Source organism: Populus trichocarpa, chromosome 18 (assembly GCF_000002775.5).
Source record: "Populus trichocarpa isolate Nisqually-1 chromosome 18, P.trichocarpa_v4.1, whole genome shotgun sequence".
In the NCBI taxonomy this organism is placed as follows: domain Eukaryota; kingdom Viridiplantae; phylum Streptophyta; class Magnoliopsida; order Malpighiales; family Salicaceae; genus Populus; species Populus trichocarpa.
The window spans coordinates 15,265,967-15,285,662 of record NC_037302.2 but is presented as its reverse complement, the minus strand read 5'-3'; the positions used below and the strand labels follow the sequence as shown (position 1 = coordinate 15,285,662).

Sequence of the window (19,696 nt, the reverse complement as noted above, 5' to 3'; positions counted from 1 at the left end):
TGATCATGACTATCATGGGGGTTTCTGAGGCTTGTCAGTCACCTGCTCTCATGCATAGAGATCTTAAGCTGGCAGCTTATTGTTTCATAGTGTACGTTGAGGAGGATCCTTCTTTGCTATCTAATTTTTCATCCATGTTTTGGTAAATTTTTAGAAAAATCTAAAAATATCAAAAAAATATTAAAAATCTAAAAAATATGTTTTTAATATATTTGTATTGTTTTTAGCATTTTCAGCGTCGTTTAAAAAGAATTTAAATTTTTAAAGGTCTTTCGAACGCGTTCAACTTTTCACGCGTTATTTTTAAAATTATTGATTTTTCTCATTGAGTCGACATTGATATTGCTCGTTTTCAAAAAATACAAAAAAATTCAGAAAAATCAAATTTACAAAAAAAAAGAAGTTGAGAGACTAAATTTGGAAACTTAGCAATATTTTTTCCTATAAATACTGGCCACCGCTGATCTCCCTCCCTCATCCCCACGGACCCGACCATATCCTCCTCTCTCAGCCGACCCATCGGCCTCCCTCTCCGGATCAACGAACAGACTCGACCACAGCAGCTGGCCACAGACCCACAGTCCCTGCAGATTGGCCTCCACAGAAACCAACCGCTACTCGCCGTCCTCCAACCGAACTCGCCAACCAGCAGCAGCCCTGCTCCAGCAGCACGCCCACAGAGCCGTCAGTGTCCACCCTCACCTCGGAGCCGCCAGCCACCAGAAGGAGAAAGAACTGATCACAGATCTAAAAATTGAAAAGAACCAACCCGAGGAAACAGATCTAAAAAAGAGTAAAATCTACTGTTGTGTGCGTTTTTTGTTGTTGCAGGTCACGGTGGCCTTCACCGCCGGCATGGAAGGGAAGAGGGGATGAAGCCGCTCCAGACCCCCCTGCTGCCTGGATTTTCTTGCGGCGGATCGTGAACCCACGCGCCGCCAGTGACGGTGGCGTGTGGGAAGACGCGCCGCCACTGTTCATGCTGTTCCAGAAGGGCTTCCCAGCACTGTTATGGAGTTTTGAGGGGTTATTTTGTAATTTTCAAATTGTTTAATGTAATATTTGTTTAGTTTGAATTTTTATTTGTATGTTGTAAATGTGGATGTAACAAAGAAAAGAAAAGAAAAAATATAGGGGAAGTGTATGTGTGTTTGGATTTGCTTTATGGGTGTTTTATTTTATTTTATTATGTATGATAAAATTGTAAAGATTAAAGAAGAATTTAATAATTTGATTTGCTCACGGTCTAGAATTATTAACTTATACGTAAGTTGTATTTCTAATATCCGATGAAAAGATAAAATTTTAAAACTTCTTTAACACGTTAAAATCATGAAGCAACTTACCTCAGGTAGGGTGCGTTAGGGGTGCTAATACCTTTTCTAACCATAACCAGTTTTTTACCTGCGAATCTCTGACAAGACCAGTATATCTGGTTTTCTAGTAGCCTTCAATAAATTACTAGGTGGTGATTCCCAATGAATCAATCAAAACAAGCAACCGAAACGAAAAAAAATCGTCAGCTGATGCCGCGCGGGTGACGTGCGACACTCCTTTTAAGGCCACAGATTTTGAACTCTCTGTAATATTCTACAACCATGTATGGTACCTTTAACGCTTGTTTTGGAATTTTTATTTTCATCCTGGATTCCATGTGTTGATTCACTGTGTTTCTTTCATTTGTCTCAGTGTTTGTTCAAAACCTTGTTATCTTTTGGAGGTAAGAGTTGGGAATGATTTCTGATAACTGAGATTTTACTGCTACAACAGATCATCACTAATATCTCTCTAGTCTCATGTCTGGCCATTTCATGAAATGCTTTTGAATTGACCGCTAATGTTGTTTCAGCTATAGGATATCTGGATACATAGCCTGAAATTCCTGTTACTTGCTTGTTTCAGGTATCAGATCCCCTTATTCAGAAATTTGGTCCTTTATTTTTGAAGTTTTTTCGTTGACCATTCAAAATCTATTGAATTTTGGAACCTGCATCATCTTATCTGATGAATACTTATTTGAAACAGTCGAGTTCATCCTTTAATTAATGCTACCGACTTACAAAGACAAATTGGTTTTTATCTTCTTCTTTTTCAATCCCTTATCAACACCAGAAACTGAAATGGGTATCTTCAAGCAGATATTGCAAGGGCCGTGGCCTAGCATTTCAGGCAGTGCCAAGAATCATTTAGCTTCTGATTTATTCATTTTCGTGGTAAGTAAATGCAGATGTAACGTTTAGCCTCTTTTATGCCACTTCGAACTAGGATTGATGCTTCTGCTTGATACTAAGAGGACTTGTGATTTCGCATTTTAAGATGTTTTTAGTTTGGGGTTTTGAAGAGAGGGTGGGTGCCTTCCATGTCTGACTTTGTTTTAGACCAACATTGAACCTGAAGGCAACAGCACTGATTCTGAAATCAACCAGCATCTATCATCAACTAGGATTGATTCGCTTCTCCTTAATAAGAACTCATCCTTATTTCTCCCATTGTGTCATGTTTGGTGACCTCTGCTGTCTGCTTTGGTGACGGGCTAGCAACTAGGAAGCTTATGAGATTCAAATTGGTAATTTTTAGAAAGCAAACTCTAGATCTGATTAGTTAAGCTACACCACTTAAGATTAAGTTATAACTTTTTATTTATTTATTTTTTGATAACCCGGGGTGTCCGGGCCAGCTTACACACACCACGACTAATCCCCGGACCCACTGAATACCCTGCAAGCCTAGTAGGCAGGTAAGGCACCGCGGATGTGACAGGCATACACGTTGAGGCTTGAACCCAAGATGCAGAGACAGGGAAACACTGCCAGGACCGCTGGGCCACAAGCCTCGGTGTAAGTTTAAGTTATAACTTTTTTTTTTTTTTTTTTTTTGATTCACGTGGGGTGTCCGGGCCAGCTTACGCGCACCACGACTATTCCCCACGGCCCACTGGACATCCTGCAAGCCCAGGAGCAGGTAAGGCACCGCGGGGGTGACAGGCGTGCACATAGAGGGTTGAACCCGGGAGGGGGGGCGGAACAAGTCCACGATGGACCACAGCAGTTAAACCCTCATGTGCTGGGTACACATGAGGGCTCGAACCAGGGCACTCAGCAGTACAAAGACTGCCAAGGCCACTGAGCTACAAGCCCTCTGTGTAAGTTATAACTTTTCTTGATATTACATGTGTTAACACATCTGCTAGTTAAACTTTAGAATTAACAAAAGTTATAACCAAAATCTTGGTGTCGAGTTTTTCTTTAATAAAGTTGAATAGCCAATCTAAAATAGAAACAAACACAATCACAGTAACTTATAAAATACTACGAGTCATGCCATTGTAGTTAGAGTTTGTTTATTTTTGTATTTCAAAAACATTCTTTAAAAAAAATTAAAAATCTTTTATTTTTCTCTTTTTTAAAATTAATTTTTTAATATTTCTAGATCATTTTAATGTGTTGATATCAAAATAAATTTTTAAAAATAAAAAAATTATTTCAATATATTTTAAAATAAAAAACACTTTAAAAAACAATACTACCATGTTTTCAAAAGTATCTTGTTCAAACATTCCGCAATCTCATTTTGTTGTGTTGTATACCTGACAGTAAGATATCTATCAATTCCTTTATACTTGTATAACTGATCAAACTCATATGAATAGAATTTCAAACCATTGCCAATTCCACATAAATCAATTTTTTTCAAATTTTTAATTGAACATTAAAATTGACAAAAGATAATCAATACCTATTGAATTACTCATTATTTTTTCAATTATAACACACTTATGTTACTAAAACACATTTAATTTCATCAAATGACAAACAAAATCAATTTATCACAAATTCCAAACAAATCCTAACATACAAATCATGCATTAATACAACAAAATTATCTAGGAAAAAGCTACAAAACACTTAAATATACAAGAAAATAATAAATACCACAAACAAATTTTTATAAATTAACTTAGAACATGAATGGGTTAAACAAATGGAGGGGTTTACTAACTTGGTGGTGTAAAATTTGCAAAATAATAAAACCAAGAGAAGAAAGATAACACATTTACGTTATAAAATCAAACTGAATTTCATTAAATAACAAACAAAATTAATTTATCACAAATTCCAAACAAACCCTAACATACATTAAGACAACAAAATCAATTTCATCAAATGGATTAACTTAAAACATAAATAAGTTAAAAAAAAAAGTGGGCTTACTAACTTAGTGGTGTAAAATTTGACAAAAAAATAAAGCCAAGAGAAGAAAGATGATGCTGTTGATAAATGTTGGTCGAAGTCGGCAAGTTGAGTAGTTGGATTTGCAAGAGAGCTGCTCAAATTTAAAGAGACTTGAAGAGGGGGAAGTTGTGTTGTGTTTTTTAGCAAAGGAAGAAGAAGAAATGGGAGGAAGAGAGACGTGTGAGGTTTTAATTCATTTAAAATTATTGATGGAAATTCCATCAACAATACTGATGTGTCAAGTTTCTGGTGAAATTTTAATCGATTTTTTATCTTTTTATTCCATTGTTATTTTTATCAAAAGTCTCTGATGGAATGTTTTTTATCGGCTTTTCTGTTATTTTATGCTAATTTTCTGATAGTGAAAGACACAAGGGGTATGTATACGGTGCTGTCATCATAGTTGGTTGAACTCAAGTTTTATTTTTAGATATTATTAATAATTTATTTATTTATTTATTAATAACACAGTTTTTTATTTATTTAATTATATATATGTATAAATTTTTTAATTTATATTTAAATTTTAAAGACTACAAAAATTTATTTCACAAGGGATCGCATCAGAGAGGAAAGAGCGAGAGATGACCTCTGTCGTCTGCTTTGGTGACGGGCTAGCAACTAGGAAGCTGTATGACATGTTTCTATTTTATTTCCTGCTAAGTGGTAGGATAGTGTATGTTTCTTGACCTCCGCTGATAGGTTGAGATAGGGGCCACCTCTCATGCATGGATGTGGGGCAGGGATATTAATTTGTGTTTGAGAGTGTGGCGTGATTATTTTTTAAAATATTTTTTATTTAAAAATATGTTAAAATAATATTTATTTTTATTTTAAAAAAATTATTTTTGATATTAACACATCAAAACGATCCATAAAAACTAAAAAATTATTAATTTTAAATAAAAACAAAAAACAATTCAAATTTTGTGAGAAAATCTAATTCTTTCTAGTCAACTAAAAGTGATTGAAGGAAAAAAAAATAATATTATTCAAGGATGCACATATTATAAATATTTTTTATTTATATATGAATAAAGATAATTTTAAAAAAATAAATACACCATTTTTTTTAAAAAAGAACCCTTAATTCAAAAAAGCCATGCAAAACCCGTGACTTAAAATATGAGATCGGGATAACCCGATAGAAAAGAAATTGATAATAACCACAAAACCAAGAAATTAATGGTAACAACAATACCAATCCTTTTTTCTTAAAAAGTAATGTTAAATAAAAAAAATGAGTCAAATAAAAGAGGATGTCGACCTATATTAACTTTTCAAACCCTAACAAATTAAATATCGAAGGATGAAGTGGTGGAAAAAAAAATCAATTATATAAAAGAATCTAAAACAAAAACTCATAATTAAAAAAATGAGGGTGAATATTGAAATAAAAAATAAATTAGAGGGTAATTAATTTTTTTTATTGGATGGTTAAATTAAAAAAAAAATTAAACATATAAATAATTTTTTGATGGGTGACCCTCATTGTCATGGATGGGGGCGGGGGCTCTAAATTTACTTTCAAAATAATAATAATAATAATTGAAGCTTACATAATTTAAGCTTTATTACGCTCGATAACTTTATGCATTTCCACAGGTTATAGCCATTCTGAGTTAGTTGGTGTTGGAATTTTTTTTTTCTGGTTACTTTTTAAATTTATTATTGGTTAGATTTTAAAATTTTAATTAATTTAATTTTAATTAATTAACTCGGTTTAGCTATTATATAAATAATTTTGCATGTTATTCAGAATAGATAAATTATTTATACCTTTGTAAAACAGGATTTTCTATATAGTTCAGAATTTAATTTTAGAAATTGAGAAAATCTAATTCTTTCTAGTCAACACATTAACATTATTGAGGTTCACGTGGTAACAACTATTAGTATTGACTAGACTATTGGACCGTCCACCACCACGGTCACATCAACTTTTTAAAAATAAAATAAAATAAAAAATATTAATATTATGCAGATTTTTTTAGGGTATTATTATATATAATAAATTGAGTGAATTTTAAAACCCATCGTTCTAGCTATTTATCTAATTTAAAATTTTAATTAAATTTTATCAAAGCTGACATGATTTAAATTGATTAATTTTATGAATCTTAAAAAATTTAAATGATTAATAAAAACATGAATTAGCTTTTAAAACAACTTTAAAATGATAACTTTTTAAAAAAATATTGAGATAATGATAGATTGGATCAATCTCGGTTCCCACGCAACCTGGATCATAGATTTTATTGGGTTTAATAATCTATTTTGTAAAAAAATTATTTAATTATATAATAAAAATAGATGCTCGTAAAATTAAACATCAACCCTAAAATAGAATTTTATTTGAGATTGTGATAACTCGTAGAAAACAAATAGAAATAAATCATACAATCTATTTCCTAACCAATCCAATATTGACTAAAAAAAACATATTCATTTAATAGTTAAACCTGTCAAACCTGTGAATCGGGTATCCTAGGCTAACATGTCAAACTCGTGAATAGAGTTATAGAGTCCATTAGGATTATAATTTATTTTTTATTAGACTACTTGATAACAAAAATAGATAATCGTAAAATAAAACATCAACTCAATACCAAGATATTTTTTTAAGACTGCAATAACCTTATAGAAAATAAAATGAAACCAATTATAAAACTGAATTTCTAATTAACCCAATATCTATAGATGAAATTGTAAAGAAAAGAAAAGGTTTAACTCGCTAGACTCGCGAACCATGTCAACCTGCCAAACCTATGAACACATGGACTTTATAAAGTTTTTTATATAAACTATTTTTTTACCTAAATGATAAAAAAGAGATGATAATAAAGTTAAGTTCAATTAAAAAAAAAATACCCTACCAAACCTGTAAACTGGGACAACTTGGGCAACTCTGATAAATCTGCAAACTACTTTAACTTTATAAAAAGACAAAAATAAATAATATGAGTTATGCCACCGTATCAAGAGTCTATTTATTTTTACATTTCAAAAGCATTTTTAAAAAAATTATTTTTTTATTATTTTATTTGCTTTAAATTAATTTTTTTATGTTTTTAGATTATTTTGATTTGTTGATAACAAAACTGAATTTTTAAAAAAATATTATTTTAATATAATTTTAAATAAAATATATTTTATAAAATAATAAAACAGTTGTTATCATGCTACGACTTATTACAATGTTGAGGCACATGATTCCCTCCCCCTCCACAGAAACAAACTATACATTTATAGTTAAATTGGTCATGTTTTAAATGTAGATGTACACCAATTGGGCCCACACGTTAATATTATTCAGTTCCACAGGTACAGCCATTCTGAATTATGTAATTACCTCCCTGTTTTCAAAGTTCAAACAACATTTGGGTCCACACGTTAACGTTCGATCATGTGACATCCATTTATATAATTACCTCCCTGTTTTCAAAGTTTCAGCAACTGGGTTCACATGTGTCATGTAGCAAGCCGAGCCAGCAGTATTTAATTTTTCATTTTTTTAATTTTTTTCAAAAGAAATTATTTATATTTAAATTATTTTTTTCTATTTTATTTTGTTTTGATAACAGATGATTATTTTTTAATTATACATTTAATTTTTGAAGGAATTTTTTTATTCATCTATATTTTTTTAATTTTTTGCATAAATGAACTATATTTTTTAAAATAAAAAATTTTATTTTCAAATAATATTTCTAAAATATATAGCCTTGTATAATATTTTTTTTATTTTATTCATTCAATTTAATGTGTTTGTCTATTTTTATTATCATTTGATTGAATAAAAAAATATTATAAAAAAAAAATAGCAAACATAATAGATAAATATTCCGTCTTACAAGATTAAATATTTTGATCTACTTTTATCTTTTTATTTTTCAAGTTTTATTTTTATATATTATTAATGACTTTTTATTTATCTATTAGTATACATAATTTTTTTTATCTATTTATTTATATATAAATATAAACTTTTAAATTTATATTTAATTTTTTTAAACTATAAAAATTTATTAAAAAAATCTATATATATAATTTTTCTGTGCTCTCAATTTATATTCTTTTCTGACAGCCTATCTTAACATTAAATCTCTTCCATTTAAGCTATTTGTGCTTCCATTTATTCATTTCCTTTCCCTCAGCACCTTTTCTAAACCATTCTTTTCTCTCAGCTTTCAGTTTGATTCTCAATTGCTTAAGCAAAGCAGTAACTATAAAGAACTTGGAGAACCGCTTTTAATTTGCAAGTGAACCATATTTATGATCTTTTTTACTATTTTTATTTTTTTATTGGCTGATTCAAACTGTTAGAGAATAATATAAATCATTTCTTGGAACCTCACCTAAAAGCTTAAGCTTTTAGGTTGAGATGGTTCTTTGACATGGTATCAGAGCCTTGATGATCAAGTAGTCACGAGTTCGAATCTCACCACTCCCATTTCTTTGATAAAAATTAAGCACAAGGTAATGTGGGCCTGTGCAAGTTTCAAGTTCAAAGGGCTTTCACTTAAGAAGATGTGTTAGAGAATAATATAAATCATATCTTGGAATCTCACCTAACAGTTTAAACTATTAGGTTGAGATGATTATTTTAACACAAACCGCATGCTTTTTATTTATTTGCTAAAAGTACTTAAATTGTGAGAAAAACGTATACTGTAGCTTTTAATTTCTTTCATATTCTCTTATTTTCTCTCACAACCATTTCTAAACTATTCTTCTCTCTCAGATCTCTCTGTTCTTTCCTGTTTGCTTAAGCAAACCCGTGACTAAACACACTTGAAAAACCTCTTTTTGCAGACAGACACGTCCAGGTAAACTATATCTTTTTTTTTTTTTGTAGTTTTTCTATTTTGTTATTAATTGCTTGATTCTTCCGAGTAAAACAATATGCTTGTTAATTACTAAGGTTGGTGATTTTTCAATATTATTTAATCAAGTTTTTTTATAATAGGAAGTCATTATCCACCAATATTTATGCTTGTTCTTTTTCTTTTTCTTTTTTTAATTTCTTTCTTTTTTTTTTAACTTATTATTTTAGGCCTCGTTTATTTGGTGGAAAATGATTTTCTGGAAACCACTTTCCAAACTTTCCTTTGTTTATTTCGCATTAGAAAAATTAATCAACGGAAAATATTTTCCAATCAAAGAAAAATTTGGTTTGGTTTTCAGGAAAGTTTTTTTTTTATTCTGGACGAAAAACATTTTCCAGAAGTTATGAAAAATTTAGAAATATCATATTATTTGCTGATTATAAAAAATTTGCTCCTCAAACTTTTAATTACTATATATTTTATTTTGAATATTTTTTTTTAAATTTCACCCTTTAGAGTTTGATTTAATTTGATTTTTATATTAACTTTAATCCTTATTTTTATGATTGTTATTTACTTTTTTCTTATTTTTTTAATTGAATTTTTTTATTTATCAAATTTGATCCTTATTTTTTTAATTGTTACTTATTTTATTTGAAATAATTTATGAAATTATAATTATAATTATTTTAATTTCATCATCTTTTAATTTTTTTATTTTTAGATTTGATCTCCATTATTTTGATTGTTATTTATTTTATTTGATATAATTTATAAAATTAGATATTTTTTCAATTTCATTCTCATTCAACTTTTTAATTTGTAAAATTTGTTTATTATTATTTTAATAAACTTGAAAAAAATATTAATAAGTTATTTTCCAGCTCATTTTCCATGACATAACCAAATACTGGAAATTGTTTTCTAAATTATTTTTCATGACACTATCAAATATCAAAAAATAATTCATTTTTCAGGAATTCAGTTTTAACTTTGTAAAAAAACTGTTTTCCAAAAACAGCAAACAAACTGCCTCAGTTTCAACCTCTTCTTCGCCAATTAAAATAAACATAATGCCTGCTTTAGCGCACAAAATGGGCAAAATCACATTAATTATCTCTGCCCATCTCTCTATATATTTCAAAGACAAACGCAAAAAGGAAAAAAAAACCTCAAACCATATCAGATATAATCATCCCAATTAATTTTATAAATTTAAAGATAATTTTAATTATTGATAAAAACATAATTTAATTTTTTAAATAACTTTAACATAATAATTTTTTTTTTAAATATTGAGACAGTGATAGATTAGATCAACTGCGGTTCTCTCACAATCCTAGTCATGGACTCTATTAAGTTCAATAACATAATTTATTTTCAGCATCTTTTCTAAGTTGATCTCTTGTCATTTAATTTTGTTCCTAGCCAATAAATTTAAAGCAATTGAAAGTTAATTTTACAATCAAATGAGACAATTAAAAAAAAAAAAAAAGTTAAGAAACCAAAGTTAAAAATATAAAAAGGCAGTGCTCCTGTCGCCCATACTTTTTGAGTGAGTGTTTAAGCACTTATCAAAACATACTTTATGGTATTGCCCCCACTCTCTACAACCACTGGTCCTATGGCTAAAATAAAAAAAATCGTTCTAATATATTTCTTTCTCGGAAGTTTCCACAACAACTGGGTCCACGCGTTAACAAAAAACTGGGGTCCACGCGTTAACATTATTGAGGTCAAACAGGTCACTGATACCAAAGTCTTCCAAGTCAAGGGATATCCATTATTATTTTTTTGGTTCAACTCCATTATTATCTTCTCTTGAACCGTTCTTCTCTCTGTGCTATTACTGTAACAATCTCTTCCACATCGCATCTCATTACACCATTCTCTGTTCCCAGTAAATTATTTCTTAAAACCATATACACTCTTCTCTTGCCTGTGCTTTCTGCTCTCTTTTCTTTCTGAATACTGCTTTGAGCAAAGCAGCTCTTGCAGGGCATCTTGAATCCAGGTAAAGTATTTTTACTTCATCTTCTTCGTCTTGTTGGTGTTCTCCTGCAACTATTGCTTGAATCTTTTCAAGTAAAGGACAGGTTGTTGTAGGATAACTATTACTTATTTTTTAATTTAATTATTAGTTAGATTTTAAAATTTTTAATTTAAATTTAAGCTTCCACGCTCTTTCTGTGCTTCCATTTATTTATTTTCTTTTCCTAGATACATTCTCTAAACCATTCTTTTCTCTCAACTTTCTGTTTAATTTTAGATTGCTTAAGCAAAGCAGTAACTAGAAGGGACTTGAAGAACCGCTTTTAATTTGTAGGGGAATCATATTTATGATTTTTTTCATTATTTTTATTTTTTATTGTTTGATTCAAACATTGTTATTTATTTGCTAAAAATAATTAAAATTGTGAGAAAAATGTATGCTATAACTTTTAATTTCTTCTACATTTTCTGTGCTATCATTTTATTTATTTATTTATTTTTCCTGATCACCACCATTTCTAAACCATTCTTCTCTCTCAGATCTCCCAGTTCTTTCATGTTTGCTTAAGCAAACCCGTGACTATACATCACTTGGAGAACCTCTTTTTGCAGGCAGACACATCCAGGTTTATTTCTATTCTATTTCTCATCAGAATGTTTTGATTTGTTACACGTAAACTAATTTAAATTATATTTAAAACAATTTTTTATTGGTTATTTATTTGCTAAAGATTAATTAGAAAAAATAATTAAAATTGTTATTATTTGTGGTTACTGATCTCGAAAAAATATAAAGGAAAAGATTCTAATTAAAATAAGTATTTTAATTTCTGAGAAAAGAATAAATATAATATTTTTAATATATCTTCCTCCTGGAAATATTTTATGATATTCAAGCTGTAATTGTAAAATATTTATATATAAAAGATACAAATATAATAAAGAGAGAAATTTTAAAAAAAATCAATAAAAGAGATTTTTATTTTTATTTTTTGGTGAAACTGGTTTCTGTCTACATCTCTCATATATTATAAGTATCCCATAATGATGTCTTTGCCCTTAACACCCAAGATACTAAACTGACTATTGAGGGCATCTGTATTTTATCACAAGTTGCATTAATTATTATCAAATTAATCAGAAATGAATAAACTTTTTTCATTTTAAAAGTACTATGCAACAAAAAAATACCCTTAAAAACAAAAGATTTAAAATTGACATCCAATGATTTTTTTTGTATTTTGATAATAGGTTTTTTTTATTATTATTAGGTTAACCAAGGAGTAATTTAGTATTTGAGTAAATATAAAAAAACAAAAAATATAGTAAAACGACTAAAATACCATTAAAAAGAATTTTAAAACTAGTGTGCAAGGATTTTTTGTATTTTCACAACTTTTGTTTTTGTTATTATCAAGTCAGATAAGAGGCAATTTATATAACAACCCAAACTTTTCATGCTATTATTTTTTTTCTGGTTGTTGTGTACATGAAATTTAGGGGTAATATTTTTTTTTTTACCATGAAGATTGTCTCTGATTTGCCATCCATTAATTTCATCCACAATTACAAACTTCTTCTTGATGATATACAAACTTTTATTAGACATTACAAGCTCCTATTTAATATGAAAGGTCATATATCTTGGTAACACTTAATTATACCATCATAGTTACTAATAGTTGCCATAACTAAACAAAATTAAACAAGCAGTCCTCGCATCTTCAACTCTCAAACATTAACTATTAATGTACATTTAATCGGATACATCCAGCCATTTGTCTAACAATTAATTCAATCTTACAAATAATTTCACACATCTAAACCATCATTGAAACTCAAAATCACACATTTAACATGAAGTTCACATATACTAATAAAATCTTTTCCAAACAGAATTTACCATATCTACACCTTTAGGGAACATATAGCAACACAAAGTTTGACTCAATTTTCATAGATTTCTACCACACCAATTTATACAGTTTAATTTAATTCTCAACTTCCATTCATGCTAACCACATTCTCAACCAATAATATTACTTCAATTTATTTTAATTGTACAGTTAAATCTTTCCCAACTCAAGAACACAGATTTCACACCCAAATACAAACATTCATTTTAAAAGAATTTCCTCAAAACTTAGAAATTAATTGTTTAGTCAATACAATTTATCATAACTACTCTTTTTAAAGCACCTTTATTCAAGAAAATATGAATGCAACACCCAAGCCTAATTAGCCAATTCACATACAACTTGAACACTTTTCCTCTTATCTCATTTATTTTCACATAGCTTAACCCATAATTCTGCATCTTTCTCATGTTTTTAAAATCTAAAAAGAATATCATAACTAGTTTATGATTATCCATTAGAATCTGGCTAAAATATCAAAAACTCTTTTCTATTTTTTTTTTAGGGTCTAGATGTACACTTTAATATCTGTAGGGTGTAAAATTACACAACAGAGTACACTCTCAGGTATTAAAGCTATAAGGTGAAAAATGCGATGCTAAAATTCAGACTTTAGAATGATTATGATTTAACCCGATAAAGTAGAGACACTCTCATGAAGAGAGATCTGCCTTGAACAATAGACAAGACCACCAAATAGAAATTTAACCTAGAAAAACAATCAAACAACAATGCAGCTTACCGTATGTAGGATGCACTGGGGGTGATGCGTCTTCCCCTTGCATAACCAATCCCTTACCCAGAGTCTCACACTCTATAGGTTCCTAGTAATCTTAATATTAGGTGGCGACTCCTGAACTTTAATCATAATTTTATGATTAAATCCAAAAAAACCCTTCCCAACACACACACCTCATTAGGAGGCACGATAAAAGCGTCGGCGCACCCCGCAACAATGGTTATTTGGCTATCACTTCCTCCTAATTCTGAGACTCGGACATGAAACATTTACTCGGTTGTATTTACTAAATTTGTTAATAATAATTAATTTTTTTTATTAAATAAAACAATAATAAAAATAAACACAAACTGATTGAATAAAATAAAAGGAAAAAAATATGATTCAAGGATGTATATATTATAAATATTATCTAAAAATAAATATTTTTTATTCATAGATGAATCAAGATGATTTTAAAAAAATAAATACACAATTTTTTTTTAAAAAAACCCTTAATTCAAAAAAGCCCTGCAAAACTTATGACTTAGAACATGAGACCGGGATAACCCGATAGAAGAGAAATTGATAATAATCACAAAACCAAGAAATTAATGATAACCATAAAACTTGTAAACCCCCGTATAAACATAGGATCATAGAAAACAAAAGAAAGGCCTCGATGAGTAATGAAGACTCAATATGAATAAAGATGTTTGGAAGAGAATATGATAATACTTCTAACCACACAATAGAAAAGTAGGTTTGGCCACTAAAAAGATGTCTCGAATGAAGATGTTTATTTATAAAGCTTATAATTTAGTTCAAGTCAACAAAAGCTCATGGCCTCAATTATGGATTATCCAAAAAAAAAATGTTTATTTGTGATGTAATAAATATTCATATTGGAACATGATATTCATCTCTCAAATCTATAATAATTTAATTGATCATATAAATAATTGTTTTAATTAATAATTATGAGAAATAAAATCTCGTAATAGTTGATTACTTAAATAAAAACTCATGATTGTCTAGCATAGTAAATAAATTACTTAACCAGGGTTACTAGAGGAGTTATTTGTCATGAATGAGTTATATAACAGTTTATAAATTATGCTATCATCTCCATCACCATATATAGAGCTCGACAAGATAGAATAAGACAAGATTAAATATAGTTTTAAAATATATTTAGAAATATAGTTAAATTGCATTTCTTTCTGATATGCTAATATCAAAAATAAATTTAAAAATATTATTTTAATATATTTTTAATTAAAAAGCAATTTTCACCACATTTCTAAATAGGTTAAAAGTTTTTTAAATATGTGGATTGATGCGGATGATACTTTTTATTAAGTTTTGAGAATTTTGAATTCAAACAAGTGAATTTATATGCATGCTTGGACAACATGATTTTCTTTTTAATTTAATAAACAATAATTTCTCATCTTCAATAGATATTTAGGTTTGTCATTCGGGTAAGACAAACCCTGTATTTTAAAATAGTATAGCTAAAAGATCCCCTTTGTATAAATTCTGAAGTTAAGGACTCCTTTGTGCTTGATAAAACACCTCACAATAAAGTTAATAAATAATAACACAAGAAAGGATCAAAGTTAATAAATAATACTATATCTTACACTGCTTTAATAGATTATTACGGTAAGAGCACAGAGAGAATAAGATTAACGCGTGGACCCAGTAGTTGTAGAAACTTTGCAAAGGGTCTGTTAAAAAGTAAAAAGTACACGCTTAGACCTCAATAACGCGTGGACCCAGGAAAATAACGCGTGGAGCTCAATGATGTTAACGCGTGGACCAAGTTGTTGCAACCGGCACGAAATTACCTCTCCAAATTCCAGGCTCAATATTTACCACTACACGCTTGAGAAATTTCCAAGCTTAAGTCACACGGCGGAGGGTTAATACGAGTTGTTCGAGATAATGTATGGATAATGTTAACGTGTGGACCCAGTTGTTGCAACCAAATTCCAGTACACGCTTGAGATATTTTCTTGCTTTTCTTCCTCCACGTGTTACCTTTTACCTCTTTTATAATTATGATTATTGCATTGCTAATAATTTGCAAGAAAAATGATGAACTTTTTTTTAGTGAATTATGTTCAATTCAAAATAACAAAATAAGGTTCATTGAGGCTTTTCTTGAAACGTCGCTCAGGAATTAATTAACGAGAATAAAAAAAATCTTATACAAAATTTATTATTAATCATTGATATTTATTATTGATCATCAATATTAAATGATAGCTTATTTTCGAGTATAAACTATGTTGGAATAAATTTGATAAAAGAGATTATACATAATTAATGATGGGAACGTTTATAAAAATGACTAAATTAAGGTTTATCAATTACCTTTAAATATATTATGGTTTTAATAGGTGGACTGTGTATCATATAAATTATAAAAGAATATTTATTTTTTTAATATATATAATAATAACAAATTAGATGACAGTAACAAAAAAATAGAAATTAATTTTAATAAATGATACCAATTCCTATTATGATATATTTAGAGAAGAAGTTCAAAGAATAGAATGAAATCAAATATTCTTAATAAAAAAAACACACAATGAAATAAAATATGTTTTTAATAAATATAAAAGATGGATAAAAATAGAGAATAAGAAAGAGATATAAATCTCTTTGTAAAATTTCTAAAAACTTAATTACAATTATATTATAATTTCTTTCCTAAAATTATTTAAAATATAGTAATAGACACTAGGTTTTAATATATAATTAAAGAATCTCTCCTGAACCAAATAATAAAAATATCGTATAACTTTTTTGGATGAATTGTTAATGTAGGGATTATTTTGGGTACCTGACTTGACTGATTTTATTTGAATATATTATTTAATTAGTGTTGACTCTACTATTCCTGCCTTGCATTGACTGGAAATTTCACTATTTAATAACCTTGCTTTACCCTGCAGCTAGCTTCTCTGTCCCATTGCTGCCATTTTCGTAGCTAACTCTTTGTTATATTGAACTTACTCTTCTTTGCTTCTTGCTCATAACGATAACTTGAAAGCCTTACGTTCAGATAGATGATCATTGACCAGTTCATCCTATATCATTCTATTTAATTTAGAAATGCAGAAAGAAAAACGCAATCAATCCAAAGATGAAGAAAACGATTCATCCTCGCGAAAGAGAAGAAAAGCTGGCCTCAGCAAGCCTGTCAGTTTTGTCTCCACAGGTAAGGCAGATACGCGTGTCTATATATGTATATATATGTATATATATCGAATCAGCAGTTCCTATATATATATAGGAACTGCTGATTCGATTTGAATATGTTATTTGAATAGTCTGATCTTAGGATAGGTTGATTCTACTACTTCTTCTGCCTTGCATTGACTCGAAATTCCTGGTGCTTTCTCCTGCAAATGAATAGAAATCATATCCTTTCTCTGTCTCCTATATAAAGAATACAATTAACCTCATTTCAATATCATAGCTTTGGAATTTCAATTATCCTTGTAAATCTTTAAGTTCATTTTATTATTTTGGAATATATTCATTTTAAAATTTTCATATTTATTTATTTATCGGGCTTATTACTGTTTCAAAGTAACGTCACTGATTTTTAATTGGTGTTTACACCTTCAGTCCCACCCTTTTCATTGCACTATCCTTTATTATAATGTATTTTTTATTACCTCATTTATTTCTTAGAAATATTTTGTCATTTTTCTTATTATTTTATCCATCAAAACACGTTACCAGTTTTTCTGTCCTTATAAATTCTAAATCAAAATTCATTTTATGGAGGTCATCCCTTCCATTATATATCATTATTTATTTATTATTTCTTATCTTGATTTTCATCACTCATTGAGATCATACCACTTCCAGTCTTACATTTATATGATAGTTTACACATCCGTATATTTAAATTATAAATTTTTAGTGTTTCACATATTCAATATGAAAGGTCATAAATCTTGGTAACACAATTAATATGCATAATTGTACCATCACAATTACTAATACTTGCCAAAACTAAAAAAAATAAACAGGCAGTCCTCACATCTTTAACACCTTATAAACACATTAATTCTTTTACATCTCATCAGTTTAATACTTTTTTTTTTCTTTCGTTTTAACCATGAATAAACTTCTTTCTTTCTTTCTTTCTTTTATATTATCATTGGACTATCATCATCCTGCTCATTATACTTATTGATTAATAATCCAGTTTTTCATCCATCTCAAATATTTATCACTTACACTTTAAATTAATAGGATTTTAATGTATTGTTACAAACATCTCATTCCTATTTTGATTTAATCTCCTTTATATAATCGTTCTTTGTTAATAGCCCAAACTAATTTGGTATGTATATCCATTCTATTTAGTATTTACAACTACTATTTTAACTTATTTATATTTTCATTGAACTCATTTCATACCTTGAACTATACTTTATTTTAACTTTGGTTTACCAACTACATTAATTTCTTTCAACTAAACTTTATTAATTCATTTTGATTCCCATGGTCTTATTTATGGCTTATTACCGGAAATCCTCAATCTCAAACATCAATCCTACCTAATATTCCCACCGTTACATCCAATTTAATTTCATACAATATTGGCCCTATCTTTTTGGTCAATTTAAATTTTACAAAATAATTTCTTTGTTGCGATGGATTCAAATTTAACATTTAATTTTGTCTCAAAGGCAAAACAATTAATTATATATGTATATTCTGCTTCAAGGCATAAATTCTATTGACAAGCAATTATACACAACACAAATAAATAAATATTGAAAATTTAATAATTACCAAAAGCATTTTAAATAAATAAAAAAGCAAGTGAGAGGCAAATTCCTTACCTTGAGCTCCTGGGAAGTCAATCCTCATATTGAATGCTTCTCCTACAACTCTTAAACATTAACCATTAATGTCCATTTAATTGTATATATCCAACCATTTATCTAACAATTAATTCAACCAAACAAATAATTTAACACATTTCAATCATCGTTGAAACTCAAAATCACACATCACCTAACCTTCACCACTTTACCCAAACACACATTTAATATAAAATATACTTTTCGAACGCATACATCACAACAACATGCTAACATTCATTCCATCAAACATTCTATTTCATTCATAATTCCTAAACCTTCCGTATCAATCCATCAACATTTCAATATCACATAATTACCTAATATTTCACATTTACAACTTTCTCCGAACACACATACAATATGTAACTCATATATTCGTTCAAAAATCATTCTTAAACATAAGTTAATCATGTCAGTAATTTAAAATCTTTTAGAAATCCCAAGGATCTTCTTAGATAATCTAGAGTTGTTTGGGGGCATAAAAAAAGATTACTTAAAGATCAGTTCTTCTTTTTAGGATTTAATTAACTTTTTAAGGTTGGTTATCTCAAATCATAAGTTATATAATTGTTTGGTCTGTAATAGTAATCCATATGAACCACCGCATTAAAAATCTTCTAAACCTTTTTAGAGAAGAAGGATTGTTATGTCTAACTTCTTTTTTTATTGTTATGTTTTCTCTCTTTAATTATATAATAATCATAAAAATATTAGGCATAATATTTTATTTATAGTGAAAACCTAATAACCCTAATAATGATAAAATATCACTTTGCCTTCAGAAAAATATCACATATATTATTTTAAAATAGTTTTATAAATTTATTTCAATCAAGTTTTTACTTGATTTTTCCAGGTCTATAATTGCAATCCTCTATATTAATTACATTATTATCCTCAATTTCTAAAACTTATATATAATCAAGTGTCATTTAATTAATCATCACAATTTAATTTCTTACCAATGATTCTTAATGTGTATGGCTCATTATGTAACTAATATATTGATCCAAATATAAATCATAATCCTATTTAAAAAACAAGATTGTATAAATTAAATAATTTAACTTATTATTAATTCTAAAAGTTTATTGATTTATATTTT

At 28.4% G+C, this 19,696-nt stretch overlaps 1 protein-coding gene across 1 annotated transcript in view; it reads left to right on the top strand.

The window, feature by feature from the left end:
* LOC127904737 (probable disease resistance protein At4g27220) overlaps nt 1-19,696 on the top strand; it is a 45,502-nt gene that overhangs the window by 20,197 nt on the left and 5,609 nt on the right. Inside the window, exons 2-3 of the mRNA XM_052449257.1 lie at nt 11,594-11,679; nt 16,823-16,922. The gene's annotated coding sequence lies outside the window, so the exon portion shown is untranslated. The remainder of the gene's footprint in view (nt 1-11,593; nt 11,680-16,822; nt 16,923-19,696) is intronic.